General features: G+C 39.2%; 1 protein-coding gene and 1 long non-coding RNA gene across 2 annotated transcripts in view; one reads left to right on the top strand and one right to left on the bottom strand.

Moving 5' to 3' along the window:
• VAMP2 (vesicle associated membrane protein 2) overlaps positions 1–23,480 on the bottom strand; it is a 56,048-nt gene that overhangs the window by 28,183 nt on the left and 4,385 nt on the right. The gene's annotated exons all lie outside the window — the stretch shown is intronic.
• On the top strand, positions 3,773–21,678 carry LOC141947314 (uncharacterized). The gene is made up of 3 exons (XR_012630072.1): positions 3,773–3,910; positions 4,023–4,126; positions 21,234–21,678. It is a non-coding gene; the product is annotated as an uncharacterized LOC141947314 (long non-coding RNA).

Below are 23,480 nucleotides of genomic sequence, written 5' to 3'. Positions count from 1 at the left end.
GTTTTTACTGGGTATTAAAACAAAACAAGAACAAAACAAAATACAAAAACAAAGAGATTCAACAGAGAAATCAAATCCTGGATAACACAAAGCCTTTCTTTTTCTTGTGTTAAGTTACTGATCTGAAATTAGGGAAAAGAGAAAACTGATTGCAAACTGAAACAACTCTGGATTAAAGCAGAAAAATCACTAAAGCATACCAGATTGTGGGAGAGAGGAAGCCTAACAGAACAAAGCTTCACTCAGTGCCTTAGTGAGATACATCTGAAACAACTCAAGAATAAAGCAATAAATACAATAAAAAGCAGTCAGCAGTCAGCATCATTGCTGACATCTCCATACTGAAAGAAAAAGAAAAAACACAATCCATCTTGAAAACTATAGGAGAAAGACATAAATACCAAATATGTTGCTAGAGAAATGTTTCAAAAATTCAGGAGTCTAAACTCTGGTCTGCCAGATATTCCAGATTCACAAACCTCTATTTTCAACCTCTAGAGCAATCACTAAGGACACAATTCAGTGGAAATGGTCAGCTTTAAGCAAAGTCCCAAGTCCTATTTCTGAACAGGAGTTGATGTACTCCAAGTTCACGCTGGTGTGGTACGTTATGGTGAGACTTCACCTATGTTTCTCATGCAGAGGAGTAGGAGCATCCACTATTTCTAGCTTTCTGTGTAGGCTTCCAGGATCATGGTCTATACCCAAAGGAGTAAACAGGCAGCAGCTGGGCAGGGAGTGCGAGGGAAGGATCAGGGTAGGCTTTGACTCAGCCATCCCCTACTCACCGACGCACGCACCAGTGCAGAAGAAACTGCTGTCATTTGTTGCTAGTCGCAGTCATTTAAAAGTTAACTCTGGTAGAGAGAAGGAAGGAAGACTCTCAAAGGAATGGTAAGATTGATACGGTTTCCCTGATTTTAAGCAGGTTTTTTTGGATCAAGGATGTTTTCTACGCCTGTCTTTTGAGAGACCCAAATTAAAACCTAGGAGGCTTGGGAGCTTTCCATTTGCCTGGAAATTACTTCCCAGCATTCTTGTTGCACTTTAGAAGGAAATCAACTATTAACATGCCTTTAAAAAAAATAAAATAAAAAAAGAAACAGTAACAACAAAACAGCTGAAAGAAAGTCACATTTCCATCAGCAGTGAAATGTTCTTGTAGCCTTGTTATATAAATCTATTCAGTGGCAGTTTCATCACAACTGAATTTTATAGGTTAATTACCATTCTTGCATATATTAAAGCTTAATTATCAGGCTTATTAAGCTTAAGTCTTCTCTAACTACTTGGCCAAGTGAACTACAGCAAACATTTTATCCTACCTATTCATTACTTAAACAGCAGTCACACAGTATGTGCAAGTGTTAAAAGAGAATAGCAAATGTATTTGTACAGAAAGCCAAACTTTCACCCTTATTTCTCACAAAATGTCATTTTTTTTGAAGAGCTTCCATGAAATATAGCTACCATTTGCAAGTGACCGTGCTCCACCTTCCCATAGTGTTATGATTCATATGCAATGTATTTTCTCCCGTTTCAACATCCATCAATTACTGAAACCAGATTTCATTTAACCAATCAAATATATTAAAGCAATAAAAGGAAACTTCTCATTCCAAACTCTCATTGAACAAAAAAACCCCCAAAGCCCCAGTACATTTTGAATACAACAAAACCAGAGCTTTAAAGACCTTTTAAAGATCTTTAAGACTACTTTGCCAAATAAATTATTGGCAAACTAATGTGAATTCATTAAATACTGCCTAACAGAAAATTATACAAACCATACTGAAACATGTTTTGAGCACTTTAAACTTGTAAAATAAGATTTGTCTATATCATCACAGCCATCTCTCCTAAACTCTTCAGACTCCCCATCCTCACAGGATCACCGAGAGCTTTGTAGTTCCCTTAGACTATGCTCCCATGTTTATCTTACCATCTCTCTTTCTCTCAAAACTCTGATATTTTTCTAATGACAATCTTTGCTTTACACAAAGACCTATGTTTAAATCACATTTCCAGAACCTTTACTGTGATTTCAGAAGCTTACAGACATACTTTGTGGATCAATGCTGAGGCTGAGATATGGCATCTGGTTTTCTAATTTAGCTGAGGTATTTTAATCCACATTGCGCACACCTGTACATTCACAGATTGCTACAGTCCAGAAACTAAACTTCAATTTCGCTTTTTTCCCTGAATAAATCCATATTTAAACTTCTACTAATTCAGTAAATAACAGCTTATCTTGGTTCTTTTAGTCTTGCCACACTCAAGAGACTGCCCTTTGCTATTTGTTAAAATGCTTAGACACTTTGCTGAAAATCTGTTGTGAGTTGCATCGTTATAAGCAGCCCTTGGGGTTCTCTAGATAAATGGAAACACTCTCCTCCATGTCTGCTGAGTGAGTACTGCTATTCTGCTTAGCATTCATCTGAAACATGGAAGTTAATTATTTTTACAATACTTCAAAAGTAACCACTTGTTCCTCATTTCCTTTTTTGAAAACAAAAAAGTCATTAGGATTGAGGAGAAATGTTTGAGATTAAAGCCTGTTATGCTTTAAAAATCAAAGACTTAATCAAAATTTGAACTGTCCATATGTTATTAAAGTGAGAAGAAAAAAAATGGTGAGAATCATGTTTGGGACAAAGCAATCCATTTACAATCAATGATAAAATCCTGTTTATATTAACAAAGAAAAAGTCAGATCACTGAAGCATTCCCATAGCTAACGTTTCCTGCCCTCAGAGCTACTTACTCTTCAAGCTCTCAGAACTTCCAGCTGTGTTACAGCTCTCGAAGGGCAACGTATCACCTCCTGCTATTGTGATTGGGATACAGATACATACTTTAGTTTAGAAGCAAGTGTTATTCATGCAGCTTGTTGCCATAAAAAAGCTAGTAACTTTCTACAGCTATCCCAACTAAATACTGGAAATTAAATCCACCTGTCCACAACAAATTCAGCCTACCCACAGCAAGATTCAATGCACTTTTTTTTTTTTTTTTATTATTCCTCTTTGGTTCCTGTATCCTTTTTTGAGCCATCATGCTGGTGCCAGTGCTGTAATGCAGGCCTGGCACCACAGGTTTTAGATGTACAGTTCTTCAAACTGAACCTTGTGTATGGCATACAGGAGCATGATGACGCACCAAACAGAGGAAGAAATGTGCAGGGCTGTTCCCTAGGTAACAAAGAGATACTATTAAAAGAGAAAGTAGTACCACGGTGGTAAATAAATAAATGCATACAATAAAGGCCCACAAGCATGACTAATTTTCCTAGATACTGCAGAGAACAGAGAGGGGCAGAGCATGTAAATTCATACACCTTGTATTTGTGAGAAAACAGAAAAATTCCTCACCAATTAGAAGGGTCAAATAATACCCTCATTCACAAGTTCCTTTTAGGCAGCCAGGGACACACTGTGCCTCTCAGCCCTTTTCCTCTTACCTCACCACTACTTTCCCAACTCTCTTTCACGTTACAAACAGCTACTAAGCAACAGGAGGTTTGCAGAGAATGAGTCATTCTCATGTGGCTGACAGGCTGAGTGCAGGATGGAGATTAGTGACCTGACAATGCACAGCCCCAGAATCACTGTGCTTCCAGATAACCAACATGGTCACTGAATGCAGCAAAACTTAATAAATGATAAGTGCTTTAAAAGGGTAGAGTTGTAAGTCATGCCTTAGAATTCTCACAGATAGATGTGTTAGCCTAGAAAGATGACTACTATATGTTATGGCATTAAGCATTCCATAGCAATAAGGTTAAAGTTAACTAGCCAACAATTAAATTAGATTTTATTTAGATGGCAATATGAAATCCCTAGGCTTTGGACTGATAGTAAAAATTTTGGTAACTAAGAAGAAGGGACATGGGGCATAACCACACAATGTCAGTAATTTCCCAATATAAGCAACAGATTTTGACGTAACTGGGAGTGTTTCTGGCAGGAGACATCCTTTTCACTGAAGTTTTACTTTTTTTTTTTTTCCCCCTCTAACAGAATAATGGAAAATAGAAAATGCATCTGGAAAAAGCCTCAGGAGTTCACCTTGACCACTCCCTTATCTCCAGGCAGGATTGACTTCTACTTCAGATGTGAAACAGGTTTGTCTGCCTTAGCCTTGTCTGTTTTTTCCCCCAACAATATTTGTATCAGACATTTTGATGGTTCATTTAGCACTTTTAACTCAAGCAAAACTCCTAGGGCACCAGACAGAGCCATTAATCCTTGCAAGAGCCCCTAAGTGAGGACTGGCCAAAGCGTATCTGTAGCATGGGTCCCTCAATCATGAATCAGCTGAAGGACAATATCTGGAAAAGAAAGAGTTGTGAGTATGAATAACCTTGGTGCCTGCATGAAAACCTTAACAGCAAGCTCTTTATTTCATCCATGAAGTCCTAGAGTGGCTGAACATCTATAGAGCAATTCAGTACAGGAAATGAACAGAAGTCATTTTTCTTGCTAAGTTTGGTAGAAATCACCTGACTCTAGAGGAAGTGTCTATGAAATCTTTTGCAAAGTACATTTTAACCTGTGAAGGGACCTGTTCAAATCAAAGCAGAGTTCTCTCATTGCCTGTTCTCTTTAAAGCTGGGCTGATTCTGTTTCCTAGTCTTAAGTAGAATTGGCTAACTTTTTAAAAAAAATTAATAATATAATCATAAAAACATTAAAATTTGCAGTACCTGCTGTCTGTGAATATTTAAATGAGTGAGTTAACTGAGACAAGTATTATCAGAAAGATAAACTACAATGTTATTGGGAAAACAGATTTTAAAGCCTGATTCCAGTGTTCAAATTGAGGAGAAAATTACAGAATTAATCCAGCCTAAATGAACAGACCACATTTCATTTTTTTCCATCAGATTTCAAGTAAAAAAACCCTAACAGCTTGTGAGTAATCCACTGAATAACAATTGTCAGAGATTACTTTCAAATGATTTTTAAAAAAAATTGTTAGATGCTCAGGCTTCTCAAGGCAATTCCAAACTGAAAAGTCAAAGAAATAATAAACTGTGAAGTATTGATTCACTTCAAAATCATAAAAGTTACTAGTGCAAGACCTTGTCATGCAGGCTATTTAAAGAGACTGAAGTGATTTCATATATAAGTATGCATGAGTATATATGTGTGTGTGTGTGCGTATGTCAAAACCGCAAAAACAGTGACCATCAGAGCTCAGGGAGAAGATGTTAGACATTAGATTATTCTCCAATCTAGCAAACAAAACCATAATGGTCTATGATTAGTGGGTTATCAATTCAAATGGTTAAATGAAGGCTAGATTCCAAATAAAAAACCTGAACATCAACAAACCAATCATTGCTGTAATCCAAAAAAAACCACTTGTAATGGCTTTAAAAAGTAAACTGTGAAATAATATAGCTACATGACACAAGAAGTCAAAATTTAATGGTGGTTTTGCCTTGCTCTGTGTTTCAAGCTGCAGTTCATTTGAAAAAAACAACCTCTGTCTGAATTAATTCGACTTTTATCAATAACTGCTAAATCAAATTTAGGATAAAGCATATGTTTGGTGATTATGCTTATCTCACCACACTGGCAAATCCAAGTTATCCAAGTAATCGAAACGTAATGTGTACCTCGCAGAAAAAAACATTTTTGTTAACAATCTCATCTTCTGGGACATTGCTAATTTTAAAGGTTTTCCTTCTATTTATTTTGCTCATATACTGTTTATATAAAGTCACTAAACACTAACAGAGATTGTTAAGTCTTTCATGAGTCAGAAGAACGGCATACAGTTTCCAATAATGAACCTGTAATTATCACGATCTCACCAACACTAATCCAACCAAGCATAGTTAAAGCAGGTTTATTTTTCACTTTCACTCACATAGGGAAGTAAACACATTGAAAAAAAGATGATCCAACTTCTATTGTCAAGGGAGCACCTGTCTAGTGTTTGACTCCACTCCTGCATTCTGCTAGATACCTTCTCTGGATAAAGCTGTACCAAATTCATAGTTTCGTTCCAGTAAGTTTCCTGCAGAATCAGGACTTCAAAAATATCAAAACATCTGAGTTACTGCATAGTACCACAGCTTTTTAAAAATAGATGCAAGTTCTTACTAGTTGCAACAATTGTGTTGCACTCACACGATTACCAGCAGCCATCATATGTAATGCACCATCTGTGCGTATGTGGATTAATACCAATACTTCTGCAAGAAGCTTGAAACTAGCATAAGAGAACAGTTTGTAAGTGATTACTGATATCTTGAGACCACGTAACTGTTTCATGGCAGGGTTTCAGAGAACCTGCTGCATACTTCTATATACAATCTTCCGGAATGATGCTGCAATGATAAAGAACATTCTAACACGCTTTGCGAAGCATTTTTTCTTATTAAGATTTTGACTAACATTTCATGAGATTCAATAGATTTGAAGGGCCTGATTTTCTGAAAAAAGCCTCTTTTTCAGAAGTTTGCAGTACCACTTTGTACTTTTTTTTTTTTTTATAAAGAACGTCAACTCATCCTTCAATCTTGCACGTGCAGTTTTACATCTGGAACTAATTAGAGACAACATTTACCTACCTACGTGATGGCATGTGCAGGTAGTTCAGAGATTTTTCTTGAATTCAGTAAGATTACTCTCCTACCAACATAAAGGAAAAGTGGCCATCCTGACACAGGTATTTTACTTGTGAGAAATGCCTTGATGAATTACATTTAATCTGAAGAGCTTTCCAATCATGAAAATTCAGAGCATTCTGTAAAGTGAATATGCTTGAATCACACATATTTGGTTTAACTCATACTGAAAAAATGACAGCAATTGCAGCGCTGTCATCATCTTAAGAAAGCAATTACAGTAAAATATTACTGTCACAACACCTCAACTTATCAGGCAATGTCCAAGGGGTTTTTAAATAGTAGGGTATAGCTCCATCTTACCATTTCAGATGTCCTGTGGTGTGACTGGAGACAATTATCAATGTCCAAAAGGAAAGAACATTTGCTTGATTCAGTTCTAAGAAGCAGCAGATAAAGTAGGCATTAACCTATCCGGACTGTAGCCATTAAGCATGGACACTTTCAAGAATGTCTAACCTTAGGTGAATATATCGAGTCAAACAAAAGAAGAGGCAGGTCAGAGTCTGCTAATTCTTGCTTTTATTGACTTGTCAGTTATTACTTTGAAGATAGGTATTGGACTCACAAATTTCTCTGCGGTACACACCACAGAATGAAACATAGATTTCAGTAAAGGTGCCAAAAGAAGTGTATTAGTAATGGCTTGCTTTATTTTTATCATTTGTACATTAGTTTGCTCAGAAACAAAATGCATCAAAGCAGGGCAAATACTCAATCCACTGGCTTATTTATTTATAGAACAAACACTCATGGTATAGTATCATACTTCTTCATTTTGTATACAATTTCTGCCTTTTCTGTGGTTAGGGTCCCCAGTGAGTTTTTATCAATACTAAGACTGAGTCTTATCCCTTCCACTGATCTAAAACACCAGCAATATTCAGAATTACTCTATTTATTCCCTGGTTTATGATGTCATTCATTAAAAAGAAACCTTTGCAGACTATATTATGAACTGCTCCATGAGGAACCAAGCCAATAAAGCTTGGCTTCATATTCAAAATTGCAACATCACTTCCCAGTCACCAAAATACCTCCAGCTTACCTCCCTTACCATTTTGCAAGACTTACTAACTTGTAATACTTCCAGTTCCTGCCACATCCACTAGCTCTTCTCCACCCTTTCACCTTCTAGTGGGCATCAGAACATTTGCTGGTGTGGTGAGCTCTGGACCATCCTGCATACAGCCAGCCACAGTAACCAATAGCTCCTGAGCTTCTCTTACTGACTTTTTCTCAGCAGGCAACAATAACTTGGGCCTCATCTCTACCTCGCCAGATTTCCAAACAGCTTTTAGGAACCTGTATCAATGAGGTCTTTACCACTCTATCAAGTTCAGCAAAATAGTAGAAGCAGTCACACGAACCGCATTTCCTCGGAAAGGCAGGCCAAAGCCAGCACCATTTAAAAACCTGGCATACAGACACCTCTTTTTAGCCTCTGCTTTTGCTACCGTTACTCAGATGTGTTATGCCTCAGCCATGTCAGTAGCTCTCCAGTGGAGTAAGACACTGTTCATTTTACATAGAAGTGGTATAACAAATGAGCAGGCAATCATTCAGCTTTCAAAGGACATTGCTGCTTTTCTTCTTCTGCATTCAGTCACTCAACTGCCCTGAATGAAATAAGAACATGAAAAATGTGGGGTGTTTTGAAAGTACAAATAAAAGCATCCACTACAAATGTTTGTATTGATTTAAGTTCAGAATAAAATTTAAAATCCACATATATGGCAAATGAATAACAATATGTAGTCCAAACACATTTCCATTAAGAAAAATACTACTGGAAGAGCATGATGGAACTCAGTAGTGTTCTGTCTCCACCACAGATTCATACTGCAAAACAGGAGTTGAAAAACTTGCCTATGGTACTTATTAACCATTCTCATGTGATCAGTCTGGTGATAGATTTTAAGGGTCATTTAGAATTTATTTTCTAACACCTCTTTCAAAAGCGTACGCATGGGGGTACACATAAAAACATGTACATACACCAACTGATTAATGCAATCTGTATTTAGTTTCTGTAACTCAGCATTTAACAAGACACCAGTAACTTATTGCCTCCCAACCTTATACATATCATTCACTAGTTCATTTTTTTCGTTTTGCTTTTGAAATCTTTCAAGCATTTTAAAACCCTAGGGAAAAAAGTGGACAGATCACATACAAAAGATCTTTGGCTGAAAAAAAAGGTTGTGGCTTCAGAGTTACCTCACTTTGTAGCAGCTGAAGATCTGCCTCAGAATTTATACAGCAAACATACCAATTTTCAAGTGCTATTATGAAGAGCTTTGTAATTTCTTAAGTCAGAATAATTGGTGTGAGAAAAAAGAAGCTGACAGAATAGAAAGAAATTGGGAGAGAAAAAGAACCCTGGACAATAAATTACTTGTAACATCATTTCTCCAGTTTCATTCCCCACAAACTCTCCAGTGGAAAACAAAGAGTGAAATGAAGCACCACTAGTTCTCGTTATTATCTACAGATAGCATCCAAAATTTATAATTTCTTTAGGACAGTAGTTTGAAGTTAACCCAGCCACAGGTCCACACTGACTCAATCACACAACAGACTTCCCAGCAAGGCAAATGGGGGAGCCTCAGATGGATAGTTGTGCTATCTGTTATGTGCTGTGCAGGGAGATACGGGCTCCTTAATTAAGAAACCTACGCATAACTGAAACAAACAGCCTCTGAAGGTAGACCTGTTCGGAAAATGTGTAGCAGAAAAAACCTACGTAGATGGAAGAGCTTCTAAGTGGGTGAAAGACTCCTAATACTTAACACATGCCTCTTGTGACAAGAGGTTTATAGAAGAGTAAATTAATAAAAAATAAATAAAAAATAAATAATAAAAAAAATAAATTCAAGATTTCTTTTAAATTATATCTGTTACTGCCTGCCGGAGACCGTCCTCTAAACTGAACAAATCTTTCTGAATTATTTATTGCAAAGAGTAATGGCTATGAAATCTATACCTTAATTCAGTGCTTGAGTATTTTAAACACTGCATTTTTCCTGTTACATTCATGATACAGATGGCCCAAATGTATTTCAACCCATGGTTCATCTACTATTAGGGGAAAACCCTGATCCTCAGGTTTGGCTGTTATTTTTTGTAACTTGTGACTGTTTAACCAAAATCTCTTAATATCAACAAGGGAGTGAATGTGCTTCTGCAATAGCTATTGCAGAATAAACAGTTCTTTATAGTGAGATTCCTAGTATTGCTTCTGTTTGTAATCTTTGCAAATATTTAACTCCCATCCAATTAGGCACAAATTCTGAACAATGAGACACCTTGACTCACGGCATCTATAATGCAGATAAGTCTCTACGTTCCTTGTTCGCTTAGCTTGTTAACTTATAGGGACAGGGAGCATGTCTTGCAATATTTGTACACGATCAAGTAGAGCAGAGACTCTGAACTCTACTGTAATACCAAACACTAACAGTTTTAATGTGGATCTGTTGTTCCTTTCAAGCAAATATGGAAATTAAAGGAATACCCAAAGCTGTATCTCAGCCACACCAATCCTGTGAGAGCAATGACTCACCTAGTAATGGCTTTCCATAAATTAGGCAGATAAAAATGGGTAGGAAGCGTGAAAGCATTAACACTTCCTGTAGTGTAAATTCTCTCGCTGCATGTGAAGAAAATCCAAGGTGTCAGCACCCGTCATGTTTAGCTATGTTGTTAATAATTCACATCTTCCTCCTTTGGAGCGTATGGTTTTAGAATGAATCATTCTCTATTTCCTTTTTCAAATGAAAACTGAGGTTTTGCTGCTCACTAATTCCATATGTCTTCTTCCCAGCTACCAAAAGAGAAGAAATTAATATGGGTAATTGCGTGTGATGCCAGCATCATCTCCTAGTAGTTGCAATGCTTTGTATGTTACCATCTTCTATACATCAGCACTGAAATGGAAATGATTGGTGACAAAATTGACAATATACAAAAGAAAAGCCATACATAGATTTGAGAAACAAAAAGAGATGGAAGAGAAGGAGACGCTGCATGTCTGTACCCGTGAATGGTCTTTGGGAGTAGCACTCATTTTTACTCCACAGAGCAGGTCCGTTGCTCTAGGCCTGGCAGAACAGCACATGCCTAAAGAGCACCACTGTGATTGGTACATGATAAAATAAAGGTTGAAAACTGAAATTTCAGGACCAGTATCTAAACTTGGCTGCTGAGCTAAGATGGGTGGTTTAAAAAAAAAAAAAAAAAAAAAAGCAAGCCTTTGTTCAGTATCCTGGTTCATTGCTCTTGAAGGAATCAAGGAATTTGCTAATTATGAAGTGCCAGGCTACTAGCCCTTGTATACACACATCTGTATAGGCCCAGAATGTAACTGGTAAGCAGCAATTGCTGCAGAGTTTGGTTAAGCTCCACAACTCTATTTTAGATACTAAAAGCAAAAGATACAACCACAGTGCCAGACATAACATGAAGTGCACAATTTTCTCATGACACAGAAAGGCCTATAACAGACTGATTCTCCTAGAAAAGGCGGGAGAAGCATGGGCCTCATACTCAGAGCTGGTAAAGGCCTCAATACTATAATAATTCTTGACAGATAGTGTAAGTCACCCAATGGCAGCTGTCCTTCAATTAGTGTTCCTAAATTTTGTTGGCATCCTATTATCAAGAATTCTGAATATCAAGTATTCAGGTCAAGGTCTTTTATCTTCTCATTTCTAGATGGGTACAGTTAAAACATTTTTAATTAAAACCATTTGTTCTATCCAACCCACTCTTGCTGCATCTAGTTCCCATCACTTTTTGTTTCTCTGGTCTATACTACACCAAACTAAACCAGAACTTAAGAGAATAGATGATAAAAGTGCTCTGATATTAATAACTTAATTTTATACTCATGTTGCTCTACTCCTTCTGGAGTATGCACCTACTAGAACCTATTCCTTTACATAATTCTTTCTTGTCATGGGGACAGACATGAGGAGTCTCTTGAAGCTGCTGTAAAACAAGGAAAAAGAATTTCTAGTTTAAAGTGAAGCTAACAAAAAGAATGACTTACAATTTTATTTTTAATTTAGTTAAACATATTTAATTTGAAGTTGCCTGTGAGCTGGAAGCAACACAGTTCCTACATCAGTCCAGCCACTTCTTGGAAGTTAAAAAAAAAAAAAAAAATCACATGGCAGAGAAGCACACACAAAGCACAGGCAGTGTTAATGAGAGAGGTCTGGGAGACCAAGATTTACCAGGGCCTTAATCCCTCCCTCAGCACATCTGGTAACAACACCTTCTCATAGCATACGGTCACAGGCAAAACACTGCACTTCTAAATATACTCCAGTATTGATCTGCTCTCCATCAGATCATCAATACAGAGGTGTCCCACATGTGCAAACTTTTCTTGCCTCCAGTCACTATACAAATCTACCGCCTTTTTCAAAATAAACTTCTGTAGACAGAAAGACAAGAAGGGCAGGTTGTTTCTTAGGAACTGTAAAAAGGCAAATGAGAATCTGACCCAAGACAGAGGGCAAGTAGGTGTCGCTAAGAAGGGCAGGCAACAAACATTGGGTTCTCACTCAATGTACGCATCACTGTCAATCCAGGAAATAACCAGCAGGTTTGCGGAGATGCAACTGCTTAAACATGTAGAGAAATAAACCAGAGGGGCAAACAGCAACACCTACAGATAGTTCTGGGTGGCTGTCTATCACTCAGTAGATCCACCACTTACTTTGTAATTAGTGCAGGTGAACCTCCTGGTGCATGTAAAGTTCCCAGGGACTTCTGCTCTGTGGTGGGACTGGAGGAAGGATAGGTGACTAAATTGGACAAGGGAGGTGCGGCTTCTGCTCTGCCACAGAAACCCAGCATAAATTCAGACAAAAGTCACCTGATCCCAGCTTCTTGAGAGGCATTTCAAATGTCTGATTCCCACTGATGTGTGATCTCTGAGGATCCATCTTTGTGCCTTAGCTGTAGTTCTCTGTTTCTATTTCTGTATGACTGTGAGGCATCAAACACTGCAGCAATGAAGAAGACACATAGATACCTATAGCAGTACAGATGATCTTTGATAACAATAACCCGAACAAAAGTTTTTCCAGAGTTCTTCATTCATCAACATTTTCTAGTTCACCAGAAGGGTTTCTGCTTTTTTTTTCTTTGATAAACTCCATATATGTTTGACCCTAGCAGGACCTAATCAGACTATTAAAGTGACTTTAAGAGTTATTACATCAGTCTTGCATCAGTCTGAGAGGGTCTGGTTGCACTACAGGGTGCATTAGGCTGTAGGCACCAGCACAGAGCACTGCAATAGAGCAGGAATTCAGGACTGCAACTCCAAGTCTACCTCAGCACTGTGTAAGTGGAGGCTGTGCCAGGCTTGAGGAAAGAAATCCCTATTGCTGCTAATAGCCCTTTAGCTACAACATATAATCTCAAGTACTTAGCTAGCCATCTAACTATCCTTTATCTCCAACAAAAAAATACTCTTTACTATTTTCCTCTTTTGTGTTTGAATCTACTATTCTCTTCAGGTTTTTTTTTTACCTTGTCATAATCCATTAACTTCGTGTGCTTTGATCTTTCCATAGGGAATTTATTTCTCTCCTCAAAGATCTTTTCTAGTGAGAAGATATTTTCCCCAGTTCATAGCTCCAGTTCCCTTAACATGTCACAGCAAGACAGCTTTTTTCTTTTTTTTCTTTTTTAAAAATGTATTAACAATTAAGAAATCAAATTTCAAATTAGAAGTGAGCCAGGCAAGTTTATTTCTGATAGTATAAGATGTGGCCTCTGATGAAAAATCAAAAAGACATTCTGCACACACTGCTGGAGCACATTCACTCCATGAAAGGTTTTGCCAGGCAGAGTAGTTACAGGAGAGCAAAGATAGCCAAAGGTAGTCGGAGTTAGTCATAGATCAAAGGTGAGGAAAGAGGCAAAAAACAAAGAGCAAGGCAGAGATGGTTGTGTTTTACCCCAGTAACCCACTTTACGTGAGCCTCATTGGACTAGAACATCTTTCCTTCTACCAGCATCATGCTATTACAAGCTGTTGCCCCTCTGTTTTACTCACCACTTAACTGGTACTTGCTATCCTATGTATCACCAAACACCAGGCACACTTGCAGGGGTTACAAAGAACCATGAATAGCAGAAGGCACCACCCTGAAGCCACCTTCCCAGCCAAACAGTGAGTAAGGGTTGTTGCAAGCTGTTTTATTTCCTAGTACTTTGAGAGAAGAAACATTGAGGAAGAGGACAAAAGTCTTAATTTCTTTTAAAATTTCTGGGGCATTGTGATGGAGACACAATCCCACACTAACTCAATTCTGAAAGACAAATTTGGAGGACATCAGCAAAGGGAAGACATTCATTAAAGTTCTGGAACAATCATAAGCATGTAAGAGAACTACATAAATCATCTTTACTCACTTATGCTATTCAGCTTAAACCAAGATGTTCTATCTTCTCCCTTAATTCCCATTAGCAGCTGCTAATTCTGAAGAAAAAAAAAAATCCATAAAATATATACAATGGCTATATTTGTCTTAGTTTTCCAACAAGATTTTAATTCTTCTTTGGTTCATTTGTTTATATGGTGTAAATCTGTGCAGTGCTGAAGTTGCCAATACCACTGTCTTTAAGACACAGAGGGGTATTTTGATTGGTTTTAGCCTATTAAAACCATTACCCTAATTAAAATTCACTGTTTGTTCCCCCAGGTAAAAAAGCTCTGTCTTGCAGACAGGTGTTTTTAGAGGGAAATCTCTCACTCCCTCTTCAAAGAGTTTTCAACCTTATGCATTCACTTGAACTTTAAATCACTGCCTGCTTCTCCGATCCATGTTGTTGCTGGGGCCCGGTGTACCAGATATGAGAGACCCAGGGCCTGTGGGCCATTTATACATTTCTCTTGATTTCAGTCAATTGTATATGGCTAATACAGGACTATTGCTATATTCCAAGAATCAGTTTGCTTTACATACATGTATATTACAGACTGGGGACAAGAAGGAATTAAAAAGATGCTGGGTGCATCCTCTTCTACCTAGTATGGTATTGTACAGTGCACAACCTTTGGCTTTTATGAACAGGGCCAGTTCCTGCGCAGTCACACACTCTCCCCCTCTCTGGAGTGTATTTTCTATTTCTCTGATGCTATAGACTCTTGACTTAAACTAGTTGTTATTGTTTTGTTGCCATTAAACTCAGTAAAAGGATACCTCCACACTGAGTAAAGTGAAGTACTACTGGGAAGAAGTGAGTACTCTTCAAAGCCAGATCGCCTGAACTGGGACAGCAGCCACCTCAGTGGACTGGAGATGAGGCCCCAAAACTGGGAGGCTGAATTCCAATATTTTAATTTGTCAAACAACTTCTCCGTTTCAGATAGTCTGAAAAATAAACAAAACAAATTGCCTACCCCAAAACAAGCCATCTAATGCACACACATGCAAAAAATACCAACCTCTTGGGATTTTATTTCTAAAGACAGAGCACAAGACTGAGTTGTCGAACAGAACAACTTTGCACCATAACACTCATATGGAGAATAGCTTTTGCACAGCATCATGGAAACATCTAAACTGGGCATTCTCTATACACATTTGCACAAAGCAGCTGTCATTAAAAACATCAGCAATTTGAAAACAATCTGCATGCTCCTAGGAAGAGGTGTTTGTTCCTGTGCTGAATATCTTCTCACCTAGAAACCTCACACTTCTCATGGAGTATTAATATCCTCTCTCGTAATCTTTCTAAGGTCAACTCACTTGTGTTTCTGATCTCCAAGTTAAGCACCCTGAGCATTTATCCGAATACACCCAAGAGCAAGTTTTATATAAAATCTATGGTGTACTTGGAAATACAAAATACACTACATTCTGGAAAAGTAAAGGCTTCTCGAGAAGAACTCTATTTTGGTTATGGCAGGAACGGGAAGGAATTCCCAGTTCCAAGCATGCCCCATTACTTGGCCAGAGGTCTAGTAATCAAAGATAACTGAAAAACGTCCTGGAGTCTTTGTCCCGTCCCTTCCCTTCCCTTCCCTTCCCTTCCCTTCCCTTCCCTTCCCTTCCCTTCCCTTCCCTTCCCTTCCCTTCCCTCTTTTCTTTCCTGGGAAAAGAGAGCCGACTACAGTATCTTCCCTTTGTTCCACTTTGAAGACAGGAGGACAGACACAGCACTAATTTCTGTCTCTGTGCAATACTGAGGCAGTGTGATGTCTAATGTAGCAGTGGGTCGTGCATCCCAGTCTATCCTTGTGTCCTCTTCATTCAGTCTCTCTGTAGCTATAGTAAAAAGGAAGCAGAAGCAATCTCTTCCATCCCAAAGACATGTGATCCCTGATTCAGCCCTGCTCTAGGGCTCACTGATAGATACGGGTTAGCAGTAGAAGCAACCGTATGATGCTGCTGTTTGAGATGTGAGATTAAAGTAAAAGAAGCCTTCTCCATCCTGACAATTCTCATTTTTCTGTACTGCTCCTGAAAAAAGGACTTACAAGGTTGGAGCTTGACAGAGCAGAAAATGCAAAGGCTTTTCAGAAATTCAAAAGGTCTATTTGTCACAAGAAGAGTCAAGGCCCTCACCTTAATTCCTCACATTTTCTAAATTAACTGTCTTCTGACCTCAGCCTACAACGAGTCTTTTCTCTTATGAAAGAATGAATTCAAGTTTGCCTAGTTTGTTCTCTCAGAGACAGCTGAGAAGAATAAACACAGATTATTCTACTTTGACCAAATTAAAGGAAATTGTAGCTCAGAGCAGAGGGATTCCCTTTGTTTATTTGACAACACAAGGGAATTACTGTGATCCAGTCTCCTGTCACCACTGACAGCCTGTTTGCTATCTTTATGCTGTTAGAGCCCCAAAACACATGCTACCATCCCAGTACAGATTCAAAGGAAGGCCCTTTCCAAGGGAAGTTAGGCTAGGAGCCCTCTGTCACTCGGAGCTGTAGTAGATGCTTGCTGGTGGGTGAATCTATAACCAATCTGTACCAAGCCACCTCCAGAAGGGAAAAGTCTCAAATACAGGTGGACAAGTCACATTCACCCCTGGGAAGTTGCAGGGGAAGGCAGGTTTCAAGACAGACCATCTGCAGGTTAACAAGGGACCACAGCGAAAACAACAGAAAACCGTATTCAGCATATGAGTCACCGCCTCAGACACCTGGCTGCCGGAGACTGTTATGTGACTGTGCTGTCAAGAGACTGAATGTTGGCTCAGTGCAGCAAGCTGCAAGTGTAAACACCTATATTTGTCTCCTCTTCCCCATACGCTCACCAAGTTGCTATCCCCTGTTACTTACAATACTTCCCCACCACCCTTCAAATAAGAGGAGTTTCTCATTTTTTATCCTAAATCCCAGATGACTTTTTTTTTAAAGACATGAAGAAATCTTTACCATGTACTTTCCTTTGCTATTTACATGCATAATCCCATAAGCAACCAGCACAGTTTCAAAGTAAAACAAAGATTATAGAAATAAACATAAACCTTTAGGAAAAATCCTTTCAACTAGAGGAGTTTTGCAAATGGTTGCATATATCCAGTGAGGCACAACTACTCAGGTCCAGGCTGGGGGAACAGCTGCCTTCACTGTAAGCCAGATTCAGCCCCACAGACAAGCAACGCTAGAACAAACCCAGAGACAAGCACCATCATCAAACTAAAACTAAAAAAAAAAAAAAAAAAAAGGTGCAGTTTTAAATTAAATAAACATTTGGCTAGTCACTGGTTAAGTTTTATTAAATGTTTTACAATATTTGGGGCTTTCTCAGGTTCACTCAGCAAGGTATGTAATGCTTAATTCATTAGGAGTTACCTTCTGAACTACATTTTTTCTACTTTTTTCAATGTTTTCCTTCAAGTTACACAATGCTACTGCAGCACCTCAAAATGAAAGTACCTTGTACAGAATGATCTAGCTCTGACCTGAGCCTGATCTAGAGCCAGTAGCCATGTTACCTCTGAGGATTTTGGGTTTAACTTCCCAAACAGATATGACCTCTTGGACTCCTTTTCCCTTTGCTGGGTAGCACTTAATCTTCTAAGGGACTTCAATACTAGCAACCATTCAGTACAATCAAACTTAAAGTTTCTTGGAGTTCTTTTACTTGCTGTGAGAACTACAGATTCCTCCAAGACTAAAGCAAGTTACTTAGAAGTCTTAGTACCTCTTGTTCAGTGACAGTGCACAGGAACCAGAGTATTTCTGAGAAAGGAACTCTGATCTTCTCTCTAGGTACAATGCTTCCTCCCCCAAGGTGCAGGACCCCTCCTGATTCATCCACACTCTCTGACTTGTTAAGCTCTTTCTTACGCCAACATACAGAGAGTGTTTGATCCTGTAATTGTTATGTTTTAGTCTAGGTCAAAGTGCCTTCTTTCTGCATGCCAAGTTTCACCATCCAGTCTGCTCATGAAATAGGAAGGTCTGGGAGAGGGGCTCAGGACTGAAAACAGGCTTTATTTCTAAAACTGTGGTGGTGAAGGAGATCCTCAGCAAGTGGCTATCTGTGAGTCAGCAGCAAGAAAAATATCAACTTGCATAGTTTATAACTGGCTTTGCCAGGTGGGGGTTAAACAAAAAAAAACACCTGGCAGCTGTGATTTCTGTTAGGAGATCATTCTACTGCTGAAACATTTCAGTCTCTGCACAGAACTTAAAATCAAATCTGCTCACTCCCCCCTAGAGTTAACCACATAAAACTGATTGTCACAGCAAGGGTGATGAACATGCTAAGGCAAGGGTCTTTGCTTTAACATCACTGCTGTAGCCACACATCAGTTATGAAGATGAAATACAAGAGACCATGTTGCTTCATGTACATGAAGCAATTGAGAACTGACACGAACAATGTGCAGGTCAGCATCAACATGCCAAGACACATGGGGCATATTCTGCCTTTCCATTCCCTTCTCCTAGTCTCCCTAAAATGTTCAATGCAAAGAGAAAAGCGTCCAAATGTTAAGTGACTTGAAATGTTTTTGTATTTATATCATCTAGTAAACAAAGGTGCTGAAAAATGTCACTGTGTGATCTTCGTACATGTGTGGGAGACAATATCACAGCTGTCAGGGAATGACTGTACAGCTCCTTGCTGGAGAGAAGTAGTCAAACATTTCAGAAGCAGACTTTTATAGCCTGGTGGGATCTCTTCTAAACACTTGGGATATCCAGACCGTCGACTGCTTTCAGGAAGATATCTGCTGATTCATCCTGGCAGTACCCACTCCCAAGCTGAGCTCTCCCCGGATCTCAATCAGCAGAAAGGCTCTCAACCGCAGCGCTGACACCAGCTCAGAGAATTCTGCCTTGGAATTCTTGGGTAGGCTGATGGGCTATAAGTCATCATCAAATCTCAGTCAGCTTTTGAAGTGTAGGAAACAACCAGATACCCAAAATCTTCTGGAAGGACTGTTCTGTCACTCAGTATACTTGTGACAGAAAACAAACAAAGCTTTATTTGTACACAACTGTCCCCTGCTGTCCCAGACCCCGGCAGAGGCTAAACCATTACACCTGCAAATATGAGTCCTTGGCCAGAACCAATTCTAGCAAATCATGCCTGCAGCATCTACCACTCTCACCCTATACAAGGGATGCAAGGTCATTCTGCCAGAGTTTTGCTTATTGATGCTCACTCTGATGCCAATTTAGGAATCTTTCCATTTTTACCAATAGGCAAAGTCCGATAATCTTGTGGTAACTGTTTTCTAAGACTTGATCCCACTCAGGATCTTCGGCAGCACGAAGTGCCATGCCAATCAGTTTAGCAGCTTGGTGATAGCACAAAGTGCTCTATGTGTTTCAGGGTTAGATGACAACTTTGGTTTTGCTGCTATTGATTAAAGCTCTTTGTTTCTTTGCTTCCCCTCCCCTTTCCCCATCTGAATTGTCACCAGGAGACAGCTGTTGGGTACAGCTGTTCGCTCGGTGCGCACGCTGGAAATGGACACTACTGCAAACACATGAAGGAAAGAGAAGGGGGAACCATTCTCTACCAGATCTATTGGCAAATCTAGCTGGAGTTCAGGAAGCTTTCCCACAGATCAACCTAAAAGGGTGTGTATGTGAGAGAGAGAAAGGGGAAGAGAGATTCTTTGGTCTCTTTTTTTCAGTGTTATTCAGGATCACTAAGAGCAGTAAGAAATGTCCAGTCTTAGAATTCCCCTCTAAACTCCAAAATAACGTACAAAACATTATCCCATGCGGTAGTCTGTGCCAATAGCTGGTGGATAACAGATCAGGCTTTCAAGCAGCAGTGCCCTTTGCCTTACTGCAGCACACTGTAATTAAGACCCTGAGTAGAGCCAGATTCACTCGCATGATAAAGAGGAGCTATTTTTGTATGTGAATTCAAATGAACAAATGTAATTTCTAACCATTAACCTCCTGAAGTAGATAACAAGTGGGTTTAGGGATAATTAATGATTTTCATAGTTTCCAGGAAAGCTTTACCAGGACCCATATATTTCTAAAATGCTGGCACATTGCCAGACTCAGGACCTCAGTATCTAAAAGGGCAACTAGCGCATTACAACACCCCCCACCTCCCAGAGCCCGCACCCCAGCCTTTCTGTGAGATGCTGAGAAGCCTGTGGAACCAATCTTCCTTCACAGAGCCACACTTCTCTTATATAGGCAACCATGTCTCAGCAGAGCTGAGTACTTTGGGTGCATTGCTCACTTTGAAGGTTCAGAGATTGATTCCAGCGAGAAGTGCAGCTGACAAGGCTCACTGGAAAAGCTCGCTCCTCACTTCTTCTCTAGAGGTACATGAAATCTAGACTGAGAAAGGAGTTCTGAAGAGGCAGGGAAGATGCTGGGCTAAGAATCTGTCCTGCTTCTGACAGCCCAAAACCAAGAGGTACCTGCTGCCAGCATGGCTATAAGGAGCACTCTCTGCTGAGCATGCCCACAGAGCTCCTGTAGGCTCCGCAGTCGAAGGATCCACCTCCACATCTGTGCCCTGAAGCAACACAGTCCTTTGTGCTAATTCAACAGCCACCATCTTGCTAGATAAACCAGGGATTAAACCCACCAATTTCATTAGTTACAAACTGAGCTGCAAAAGCAACAGCCCTGTAGCAGTGGGTCACAACTCCTGTCTTGGTGAGCACACCACTCCTTGGTAACTTTGCCTGCTACCAACAATTCCTCTCCCTTCCAGTCTGCTGCGAGTGACAGTGAGATTTGCTTCTCCTCTGTTACAGATCCAGACACCCTAACGATATAAGCATATATGGTTTTATTAAAGTGTGCACTCTGCACTACTAAGACAACATTTACAGGGGAACAGAATGATGGCTTTTTTCAAACCACCAAGCCACTGCAAGACATGGTGTAGAGAGATGGGAGCAGACACCAAGCTAGGGAATATTGCATGGAATATGAAAGATGAGAGAAAGCTGGCTTGCAGGGAACCTGGGTTTTGTTCTCTGTGGGAGGAATATGAACTTTTGCGTTCAAGCCAAGTTTAATAATGCATTCCAGTGATCTGCTTTTTTAAAAAAAAAAAAAAATCCCACATTTCCTCCCTTCCTGAATACCATATGTTTTCTCCTTCTATTACAGGTATTTCTGTAGCATCCACTATCAACAGGTTGAAGATGAAAGTGCTACCAAGTTATCACGGACGAAAAGTCAAAGTCTTGAATATTTGGGAAACAGCCAAATGTTAGTTTAATTAACCTCAACATATTCAATTTTGACTGACCTTTTCAAACAGAATTGCAGAAGCACTGAGGTTGGAAGGAACGTCTGGAGACCATCTAGTCCAATCCTCTGCTCAAAGCAAGGTCCACTACATGAGGTTGCTTAGGACACTGTCCAGTCAGATTTTTTTAATATCTCCAAAAACAGTTCGCAATACATCTCTCCTGAACAAGTGCACTACAGTCCTTTAAGTTATTTAAAACCAAATTTTGCAACTTCATTTCAAAGAATGCAAAGAAGTCTTTTGATAATTTTCTAACATAACACATTTTCCTACGTCCAGAATGGGAAATAAGAAAAACCTTTTCTCTACAATGACTGCATTTTTAATACTGTTCAATTTTTCAATTTCATTTTCCAATTAAAATTTTAAAACTTCGATATATAAACACCCATCTGGATTTGGTGTGAGCATCTTAAAAGAAAATCAGCATCTATCCAGTATCAGGCACTAACAACAATGCAGTACAAGGCTTAGCACTATTTCCTCTCTTCAACTCTTTTCTAGACCACGTAAGGACTTTTGTAAATTCTGTGGACTCTTCCTTTCCTACTTAGATTCCAGCATAAGGACAGCGAAGCAGGACACATCGCAGCCTCTGGTGTATTCCCACCACCCACCAGTTCTGTTTCTGTCTCCAGCTTTCTGCAAAGGCTATCTCAATTCTGGATAGTATTGACATGTTTCATAATAATAAAAACTCCAGTGAAGTTCGCAGCACTGACTCCTCACAAACTGTCAGCTATTTGGTGCTTATAAAAATGAGTGAAATACAGCTATGATGTACAAATATGTGGTGACAGCTCTTGATTCCAATACATTTACTGGTTTACATTTAGAGAGCACTGCAATGTTTTAAATATACTTCAAAAAACAAACAAACAAAACACAAAAACCAACAAAAAGCCCCACAATTCCTGAAACAAATGTGGTTTTGATCTTCTAAAGGTCATCATAGGAGAATCCCTATTTTCTAGAAGTCTCTTTTGACTCTGTGGTACTGAGTCCAGCAGGTGTAAGTTAACACCCGATAAATTAGATTTCTGTCTAATGTACTCTGAAACAGAAATGCCTTCATTTTTCTGCATACTTCTCATTAAATTTTGTATCTCAAGAGATCAAGGAACTTAATCACGTAATTCTGATCATTTGGTCAGGAACTTACATTCTAATTATTTCACCCAATACAGAAGCTACAATATAATTACAACTGACAAAACACTTACTTGCAAATATACAGACAGATCAATGAGTTGCTACTTTACACAGAAAAACATAAGGCTGCCATAACGGAGCAGTTTAAAAAAAAAACCACCTTGCAATCATTTGGTGGTTGTTCAGTGGAAAATGGAAAAGAGTTTAGAGGGCTCAAATACAGACATCAGGGAAAAAGGAATCGCACCATTTAAAACACACCAGCCTAGTTAATTGCTGGTAATGGCTACGAATAATGACAGTAGAGAGTACTGAATGACGTAGGTGAGAGGATATTCTCAAAATTGTAATTGCTTAAAATGAGCAGTTCCGTCAATTTGAACTTTTTTGGGACAGTCTGTACTGCCCCTTCCAGAGCACCAGAAATATTTGGCTGAAGCTGTCAGCGAGAATCTTCCACGTGTTCTGCATCCTACAAATGGTGGCAGAAGGGCAGTGGAAGGAAGGGGAGAACAGGTTTAATACATTGCTCTCCTTTTTTCAACCGTGTCTGTTCACCCTGGGAGCATTCTGTACACACATGCACACAAACACGCGTTTGCCTGGTGCTCTACAGCCCGATTATTGATTTTTCGGGAAGACAGTAATTATGTAAATAGCATCTAAAAAGGGGGAATGCTCCTTTGGCAGACCAATTCAGCTTCCACTACAGCCACTTTAAGTGTCCTGTAAGTCACACCACAGCTGGAACTATCTATGCAAAATGCCTGGAAGCCAACAGAAACAGTGATGGCCGATGCATAGCAAAATGAATGAGCACAAAGTCACAAGGAAAGGGACCACCAAACTCAACATATTTGGGTTTCATCTACCTCATTAGCCTATTTTGAAGAATGTTTATCATGACACATATTCACTTTGTCTGTACTTGTCACATATAATTCCCAGTT

Source organism: Strix uralensis, chromosome 9 (genome assembly GCF_047716275.1).
Source record: "Strix uralensis isolate ZFMK-TIS-50842 chromosome 9, bStrUra1, whole genome shotgun sequence".
Taxonomy (NCBI): Eukaryota; Metazoa; Chordata; class Aves; order Strigiformes; family Strigidae; genus Strix; species Strix uralensis.
Note: the sequence above shows the minus strand (reverse complement) of the source record. Positions and strands in the feature narration are given on the sequence as shown.